The sequence below is a fragment of the Bos taurus genome, chromosome 25 (genome assembly GCF_002263795.3).
Source record: "Bos taurus isolate L1 Dominette 01449 registration number 42190680 breed Hereford chromosome 25, ARS-UCD2.0, whole genome shotgun sequence".
NCBI classification, from domain to species: domain Eukaryota; kingdom Metazoa; phylum Chordata; class Mammalia; order Artiodactyla; family Bovidae; genus Bos; species Bos taurus.
This window is the reverse complement of record NC_037352.1, coordinates 30,109,496-30,118,782: the sequence shown is the minus strand read 5'-3', so window position 1 is coordinate 30,118,782 and position 9,287 is coordinate 30,109,496. Positions and strand designations below refer to the sequence as shown.

At 44.2% G+C, this 9,287-nt stretch overlaps 1 protein-coding gene across 10 annotated transcripts in view; it reads left to right on the top strand.

Annotated features, from left to right (window-relative positions):
• The window catches only part of AUTS2 (activator of transcription and developmental regulator AUTS2), a 1,215,681-nt gene that overhangs the window by 879,147 nt on the left and 327,247 nt on the right, over nucleotides 1–9,287 (top strand). The window lies entirely within an intron of this gene.

The window sequence follows — 9,287 nt, the reverse complement described above, 5'->3', positions numbered from 1 at the left end:
TGGAATTGTCTGCACCCCTGCCCCAGGCTCCCACCATTCTCCTCTTTCCTGCTCATCCTGTTTGAGGCTGTTTTTCATTCTCTCCAGGATGTTGTGGTGGTCATGATAACATTAATAATACTAATAATGATTGTAGGAGCCACTGTAGTTTGCAGAGCATTTACTTACTATGTGCCAGGAATTTGCTGCTCATTTTACCATGTTTGTATAATCATTATCTCCTCTTTACAACTAAGAGCGTTGAAATGTAATGTGATCACTGACCCAAGGACACAAAGCAAGGGGGTGGTCAGATAAGGTCACACCTTTCTTGGGTCTCAGGAGTTATCGGTGATTTTACTCAGTCCTCCCTGGAGTCCAAGGAGCAGATGGGAGTGGGCATGGGTTGTCAGGATATCAGGGGCCTGACCCTGCTTTAAGCATAGTAGCTTGGCTTTTTTTTTTTTTTAAGAGGTCACGATCCTTGCTTTTCTTTAAAATTTATTTTATTTTTTATTGAAGTATAGTTGATTTACAGGGTTGTGTTAGTTTTTGGTATATAGCTGTCAGTTTTACACACACACATACTGAAAGTTGCTCAGTCTCTTCGCCACCCCATAGACTCTACAGTCCATGGAATTCTCCTGGCCAGACTACTAGCCATTCCCTTCTCCAGGGGATCTTCCCCACTCGGTGATCAAATGCAGGTCTCCTGCACTGCAGGCGGATTCTTCACCAGCTGAGCCACCAGGAAAGCCCCTTTTATATATATACATACACACACACACACACATATATACATATATATATATATATATATATATATAAGGGGTTTTCCTGGTGGCTCAGCTGGTAATGAATCCACCTGCAATGCGGGAGACCCGGGTTTGATCCCTGGGTGGGGAAGATCCCCTGGAGAGGGGATCAGCTACCCACTGCAGTATTCTTGCCTGGGAAATCCCATGGACAGAGGAGTCTGGCGGGCTGTATATAGTCTATGGTGTCACAAGAGTCGGACTCGACTTAGCAACTACACCACACACACACATATATATATATATATATCCATTATTGCAAGATACTGAATATAGTTCCCTGTGCTATACAGTAGGACCTTATTATCGGTTTTACATACAGTAGTGTATCTGCTGATAGATATTTAGGTTGCTTGCATATCTTGGCTGTTGAAAACAGTGCTGCTGTGAACTTTGGGGTGGTGTTGTTCTTGAGTTGCTAAGTCATATCCAACTCTTGGCGACCCCATAGACTGCAGCACACCAGGTTCTTCTGCCCTTCACTGTCTCCCAGAGTTTGCTCAAAGAACACTGAGGTAAATGTACCTTTTCACATTATGGTTTTCTCCAGATATATGCCCAGGAGTGGAATTGCTAAATCATATTAGCTTCATTTTTATTCATTTCATAGATTTGTCTTTCTCAGAAGAGAAAAGTGTGCTTCAAATAGCTTTTTTTTTTAAGGTTTTTTTTTAAAGCAATTAAAAAGAAGTTGGAATGATAAATAAATAAGAGGCTGGCTAGACGGGATAGGTTACATAATAAAATAAATATAGTGAAACATTAGCAGTAGAATATTATTTTGGATGTGTTTAAGTGTTCACTGTAAGGTTCTTTCTACTTTTCTGAATTTGAAATTTGTCATAATAAGATGTAGGAGAAATTGAGTCAATCATTTCTCAAAGTCCTTTCCTATTTTTTAAAAATGCAGTTTCCTGTGTTTCTGTGTGCCATCACTGGGGTCAATGTACATTTTTTAAATGAATGTGAATGTGAGTTAGTCATTGTTGGATTGTGCCATTAAAAAAAAAAAAAAATGACTGAGGGAAACAAAATCAGTCATCAGTCACTTTCTTCTCCACCTGCCTACTCCAAGACTTAATTGACAAGTTTGGCTGGTTTCAGACTCTCCCGCTGGAAAGCTGTGAAGTCTGTAGTTCTCCACATGAAAGACGGGTTTAGGTATAAACATCTCCTGTTTCAGGGCAGAGAGTCCTTTTGGATCTGTCCCTAGTGGAGGTTTCTTCAAACTCTCTAGGCCCAATAAAGACACAGTGTTCCTATTCCCTCACTTTGGCAGAGTCTTAGGAAGCAAGGGGAGAGAAACGTTCACCCAGAAAGATCTAGAAGCCTGGAGAAAACCCCAGCAGAGGGCAGAGTGTTTATCCTAGGGGACCTGGTCACAGCACTTTGTTCCAGTTCAGTCTTCCCGCCAGAGCCTCCCTTCAGCACAAGAGGAGGTTTCACACCCCCTTGCTACGGCTGCAGAGCGCATGTTGCAATGAACAGTGGATGGACTTTGTCCAGCTGGTTATTAGAATAACCTTGTCAGCACTTTCCGGGAGTTTATCGAGGATTTTTGCCAAACTATGATAAAGTAGCACGTTGAACAGCTTCTGATGGCTGATAAGCTCGGAAGGCCCATTAATTGACAAGAACTGCACGTGTCAGTCTTCTGAGCACCTGAAAGTGAATCTCTTGTCTTGCAAGCCTCCTGTCATTGCCCTTTAGCAGATTCAGGGTGGCCTTGCATCCACATCCAGCACCCCTCCCACCTTTGTTCTCGTGTGTTCACTGAGTAATTAATCTCATTGTGCTGGTATGGAAATAGTCTATTAAAACACGCGGGCAGGACAACATGGAGAGGGAGGACGGGGGATGAAGACTGGCAGAGGAAGGGAGGGAGGCAGTTGTGTGCTGGTTTAATTGGTTCTTTCACCTAATGGTAGTTTGTCAATTAAGGAGATACTTAGAGAAAGTGAAATTAATCCATATGGGTCAAAAGCAGCTATTAATTTTTAATCAAAACAAAATGTTCAACAAATTGTAGCTCTGCTCAGTACAAATGCAGGCATGCCACCAGCCTCCTCCTGAAGGATTTGGGAGCAGTCACAAGAAAGCCTGGGATCTTCCCAGGTGACTCAATGGTAAAGAATCTGCCGATCAATGTAGGAGGCATAGAAGATGGGGGTCAGGAAGATCCCCTGGAGGAGGAAATGGCAACCCACTCCCGTATTCTTGTCTGGAAGATCCATGGACAGAGGAGCCTGGCTACAGTCCATGGGGTCGCATAGAGTCAGACACGACTGAGCATGCACACACATACACAAGAAAGAGGGGAGGCAGCTGTTAATTTAGAAAAGATGTGTCTGCTCATATAGCCCCCACCAAGTGAGTGCCTCACCACCTCTTCCGTCTTGTTTCTGCAGCATCTACTGCAGTGCTTAACTTACAGTGGATACTCAGAAATGTTGCTTTTCTGGGAGTCTTTGAACCCCTATCGCTTTGAGGTATTTCAGGTAGGTTTTAGGCATGACATGTATCCTCGAAGAACTTCCAGGCTGGTTGAGGACATATTTGAATCCATTGTAGAGTGGTTCAGAACAACATGGGAGCAGATGCTGTATGATTGCTATACAGATCATAGGAGCTCATACAACAGATCATACAACATAGGAGCTATACTGTGTGATGAACTGAATGGAGGAGTGACATTTGTAGGACAAGCACTGTATGCAGTTCGCATGGATCAACTCCCTTAATCTCTGCAATGACACAGTGCAGTAGGCTTCGTTTTTTTTAATTCCCATTTGAAAGGAAGGTCACTGAGTCACAGGAAGTTCAGATAACTTGCCCAGTGTTTCACAGCAAGCACAGTCTGCTGTGCTTAGTCTGCTGCTGCTGCTGCTGCTAAGTCCCTTCAGTCGTGTCAGACTCTGTGTGACCCCACAGACGGCAGCCCATCAGTTGGTCTGCTGGAGGCTCTCATTACCCAATGTTGTAAGCCTCCAGTGGACTCAAGAGAGCTGATGAGAGGCAGTGACGAAGAATGGTGGTTAAAGGATAAGTTGATCTTGGAAGGTGCTCGGGAAAAATACTCCCAGCAGGAGGAAGGGTAAACAGCACAGTTTTGGAGGAAAGGAGTGAGCTTCTGGGTAACTGGAATATGAGGTTGGCCAGATTAAGCAGGTCTAGGTTAATATACTTCTTGAATGCCAAGGGGAAGAATTTGCATTGAGGTCACCCTGACATTTCTTCCTGTCTGTAGGCTGTTTCCCAGGACAGGGGAAGGTCCCTTTACCGCATTTCAGCACTTGGGCATCTTGTCTTCTTCATTTTCACTATCTTCTTCTGCCTCCCTCCCTCCTACAGCTTTCTTTTCATTTATGGCATTCTTAGCTTCTTCTGTTGCTTTTAGGCACTAAGTCATGTCTGACTCTTTTGTGACCCCATGGACTGTAGCCCTCCAGGCTCTGGTCCATGGGATTTCCCAGGCAAGAATAGTGTGGTGGGTTCCATGCCCTCCTCCAAGGGATCTTCCTGACCCAGGAATCAAACCCAGGTCTCCTGCATTGGCAGGTGGATTCTTTACCACTGAATCATCAGGGAAACCCCTTAGCTTATTTTGCTTCCCATTAAAAAAAAAAAAAAAACAGGAAAAATCAAGAAAATTTACCACTCAGCCTATTTCTGCTGACTTTTAGAGATTGAATGAGGCTTTCTTCAGCCACTTTCTTGTGCCCAACCCCAGTTTGGTCCTTGGTGTTTGAGATGAAAAAGACAACAAGAAAAAAAAGCCTTTTATGTTCTTATGCCTTTCCCTACTGATGAGAAAGCATCCATAGGATGGTCCTGTTCCTTGGTGACGTTTGTAGTGACGTGATTTGGGGGCATCGGGAACGACTGTATCCCAAGGGTGCCTGCCTCTCCAGGCTGCTGACAACTGCCTGAAACCTGTCACTTGGGGACAAAACTTCTTTCCCACTGAGAGGGCAGGCTGCAAGTACAGATAGCCCATGATGGGCAACGGGGTGTGGAAAATACCTTCACATTGGCTGAAAGACGCCAGAGACAAGTCAGGAGAGGTAGAGTTCTTCAGATCTTCTTTGCTTTCTCAGTGCTTTATCACCTGGCCTCTTTGAGCCACTGGGTTGATGATAATTTGTGGTAATTTACTTGGAAGCACCAGTGGACTGTGCTGTGACAAGGAAGGAGCTATGGGGGATAGAGGGCCCACCTGCAGCGGACACTCGGCCATCACATCCTGGAGCACTCTGCTCCGTGTTGCTGTAAACCAGGGAAGTGATCAGGTTCACCACCAAGACTGTTCACAGAGGGGCAGAGCTTAGCGGAGGGCTGAGCGGGTGTGCTGGTCAACCTGAAGGAGCCAGGTGAGCCACAATTAGACATCTGCACATCCTGGTACAAGGAGGTGGGAGGAGCAGTTGTAAGAAGGCTGCTTGTGGAGAAGACAGACTGGGGGTTGAAGGCAGACGTCAGGGCAGCACAGCAAAGACTGGCCTTGGACAAGAGGGAGGAAGGAGGTAGACAGTGCCAGCAGTGTGCTCATTCTGTCTTTCAAACCTGGAAAAGAATGGAGGAAACAGGTAACTGACTCTGTGTGTTTGGTGGCAAAAAAAAAAATGGAATTTGGGTTTCTTGACTGGCACTAGCTTTAGGCTGTTAACCGGCAATGGAACTCATCCTTTCTGGGAAAGTGAGGTTCCACAGGGATGCTGAGCAAAATGAAGCCCTCCTGGATAAACCATGGCACCAGCTGCTATGGGAGAAGTTCTTATATCAAGGGGAGGAAGACATTTTTGGTGCCCAGTGATTAATGTGAGATGACGATGTTAATTATGTAGCACTTACAGTCTCGCCTGTCAACATGTTAGGGTTCCGAACATTGTAATCGTCAAATTCAGTATCTTATATATGAAAAGCAGCTTCACTACTCAGTCATAGCTGTTATTTGTACAGTCATTTATTCTTTCCATTGACACATGCCGATCAAAACCTACTGTGTGCTAGGTCATAAAGTATGCTCCAGAAACACAGCCACAAGTAAAATGGGCATGGTCCCTCCCTTAAAATTTAGTGTGAAATACAACCTTTAAATATCACTACTCTTTTGCACTGGTTAAGATTTCTTTGTGGACAAATACATGATTAATTTTGTAGCTATTTTATGTACCTATGAATTAAAATGAGTAATTTCTTTTCACAGTTCAATACCTAGATATCTATTAAATAAGATGTATTGATATTATTTTTATTTATTTATGTTTTAATTTGGCGACGCCACACCACATGATAGTTTCGCAACCAGGGATTGAACCTGTGCCCTCCACATGGCGTCTTGACCACTGGACCACCAGGGAAGGCCTCAAGACGTATTGATTTTAAAAATTAGTGGGAGACAATGACATTAAACTGACTTTGAAAAGATCAGTTGGAAGTCATGGTAGCATTTGAAAATGAGACAGAAAAGATCGGATTTGTCCTTCAACAAGCTGACTATGGCTGCTGTGTAGACAGTGGACTCTGGGAGGCAGAGCAGATGCAGAAGTTAGGAGACTCCCTAAGGTCCAGGTGGGAGATGGTGGTGATTCCAAGTAGGCAGCTGTGGGGGTTGAGAGAAGAAAAGGGATTCAGTTCATTCTGGATCTCAAATAAGCAAAATTTGGCAACTGGTGGGAGATAATGGGAACCAGTTATCTACTTCCTCCATTGGCTGTGGGGACTTGAATGAGTTTTTCTTAGCTTCATTTTGTGTGTGCTCTCTCAGTTGTGTCCGACTCTTTGGAACCCCATGGACTATAGCCTGCCAGGCTCCTCTGCCCATGGGATTCTCCAGGCAAGAATACAGAAGCAGTTTGCCATTTCCTACTCCAGGAGATGTTCCTGACCCAGGGATCAAACTCGGATCTCTTGCATTGGCAGGTGGCTCCTTTATGACTACACCACCTGGGAAGCCCTAGCTTCATTTTAAAGATAAGGAAATTGAGACTCCAGAGTGATGGAGATAAAAGTCTGCCTTCCCTCAGCCTCTGAGCTCTCCACCCACCCTACATGAAAGTGGGGTACACAGAGGTGAGTTTACCATGAAGCTGTGGAGTGCAGGCCTCAAACCAGGGCCTTTGCACTCGCCAGGATGAATACATAATCCTTACATTCATAACTTTGTGTCCTTTTTCTTACAAAGCACCCCTGGTAGGTATTTAGTCTTCAGCCTCCACAAAGCCTCTATATTTCTCTAGCTAAGTATGACTTGGTGGATGGAGTAGGACTGAGACCTAATGGAGTGAGACCTAGGATGGGAATCTGACCTGATAGTTGCGGAAAGTTACATTTAGGTGAGGATCATTTGGGAGAGAAAAAGATCCTGTATCAAAGGTGTACATTTAACATTTCTTTTAATACTTTACTTATTGAATATTTCTATTATGTCAGGCACTATATTTGATTTTTTAAATATTTTTTCATTATTATGTGATTTAAACCTTATACGACACCGTGAAGTGGGTGCTTTCATCATCCCCATTTGCAATGCAAGGAACCTGAGCCCCAGGGAGATTAAATAAGTGACCAAATTATCACTACTAAGTAAGTGAGCTGGACTGGCCCCTACGAGGCTTCACTTGAAAGCGTGAGGCTGTCCTTAACCCCCACTGCTGGCAGGACTGTTGTCTAAAGCCAGACCTTCTGATAGATTCTAAACTGATAGAATCAGCATTTCATCTTTTAGTGGTTAGAAGAAGCAAGGTCTAATTCTGCCCTGCTCCCTCACTACCATCACAAAAAAAAAATAAAAGTTGTTTGCTGGAATGTCAACAGCAGAAAGTTAAACTTTGCATCTTCAAATTAAAAGACTGAGACTGTATCTAACACATGCCGTAGATGAAGACAGATTCTGAGGCTTGAAGGGTTTCAGATATTCTATGAGGGAGAAAGGGACTCCCTGGAAGGTCTTTGAACCATGCACGTGGTTTAATCTGATTTGTGTTTTTTGAAGAGTCACCATAGGGTAGTGTGAGAGGCTGGCCCTTCAAGGACAGCATGAGACACATATGGCTTAGCAAGAGCAGATGGAAAAATGACCTGGAAATTTTAGTGAAGACTTATCATAATCTTGGCAAGAGCGTGTTTGCCTGAGGGAAAAGCTAACAATACTAAGTGCTGTCGTTAAAGTGGCCAGTGGGGAATGTTTTTTATTCCCGTGCCCCCCTCACCCTCCTCCATCTCTGAAGTTAGGATGAGGACCTAGTTAATGGTCAGCAAAGCTTCCTTATGACCTCAGCCTCATATTGAGGTGGCCATTACCAGCCCCACCTAGCAGTGTCTAGACTGTAAGCCTCCCAGCAGAGAAAGAGGAACATCAGAGGACCAGCTGCAATATTTGGTCATCTAGACTCTGCTGTTGAAACCCAAACCCAGGAGACATGGCAAAAGGAAGAGGGAACATTCAATGTCATGAAAGATTCATGGTCAAGTTGGTCACTGGCCTGAAGATCTCCTTGGTGGAGGAGATTAAACTTGACCATGGTGGCTATTACTGCAGCAGATATCTGGTCTATGTGTAAAATATATAGTCAACACTGTCTCAACATATCTGGTCAACACAGGATTGGGGGTATATTACCTGAGACTGGACAAGCTTTAAATATAATTATGTAGAGATTTAAGTCAGTAAGTAGCCACAGTGCAGTGTCTGAATACAGGAGGTAGGAAGGGAAAGAATCATGAGGATAAGAAAAAGCAGAGAAGGGGACACCCAAGGGTTGTGGATGTGGTCTTTACCTCTGGCCCCGAAGAGGGCAGCCACATTGGTTTGGTTCTCCCCCTGCCCCCCCACCCATTTCTCTTACCCTCCAGCCAAACCAGTAACAAACGGCATTGTATAGTAGTCTGTGTCAGACATAAAAGCTGTGGGGATCTGACCCCCGGCAATGTGTTTTCAGCCTGTGAATTTCCTGGATATCTTTACAGGAATCATTCCTGGGGAAGGGCAGGCTGGAAATAATATAAGGAGATCAAGAAGGAAGTCAAGCAAGTGACACCTTTAAACAGGCGAAGCGAGGCTAGCTCTTCCCCCTGGGACAGTTAGAGTTATGCAGAGCTGTAATTAACCCAGCAGCCCACTGGATATGTCTATTTCACTGCACAAAGGCTGTTGAAAGAAGGATTCTTGAAGAAAGAGGTTCCAATTCAAATGGTATTTGAGTAAGTCCCTCGTCGGATATACTGTTTCTAGAGTTTATGGCTATAATCAACAAAACATGGACTTTTCTTTCACGCAGGTTTTTCTTATGACTTTGCTAGTACTGATCTTTAAACAGAAAGAAAAAAGGGCATCTAGAACTGGCTGGGGGTGGGATGGGGAGAAAGGGAGGGAGATATAAGGCTGGAATCAGACTAAGGACTTTGGTTTTTGTCTGAGGATCCTGAAAATGTTAAAGGAGCAGGTGTGTCGTTCTTTCATACATTGAGGCTCTCACATACGGAAGAAAATTG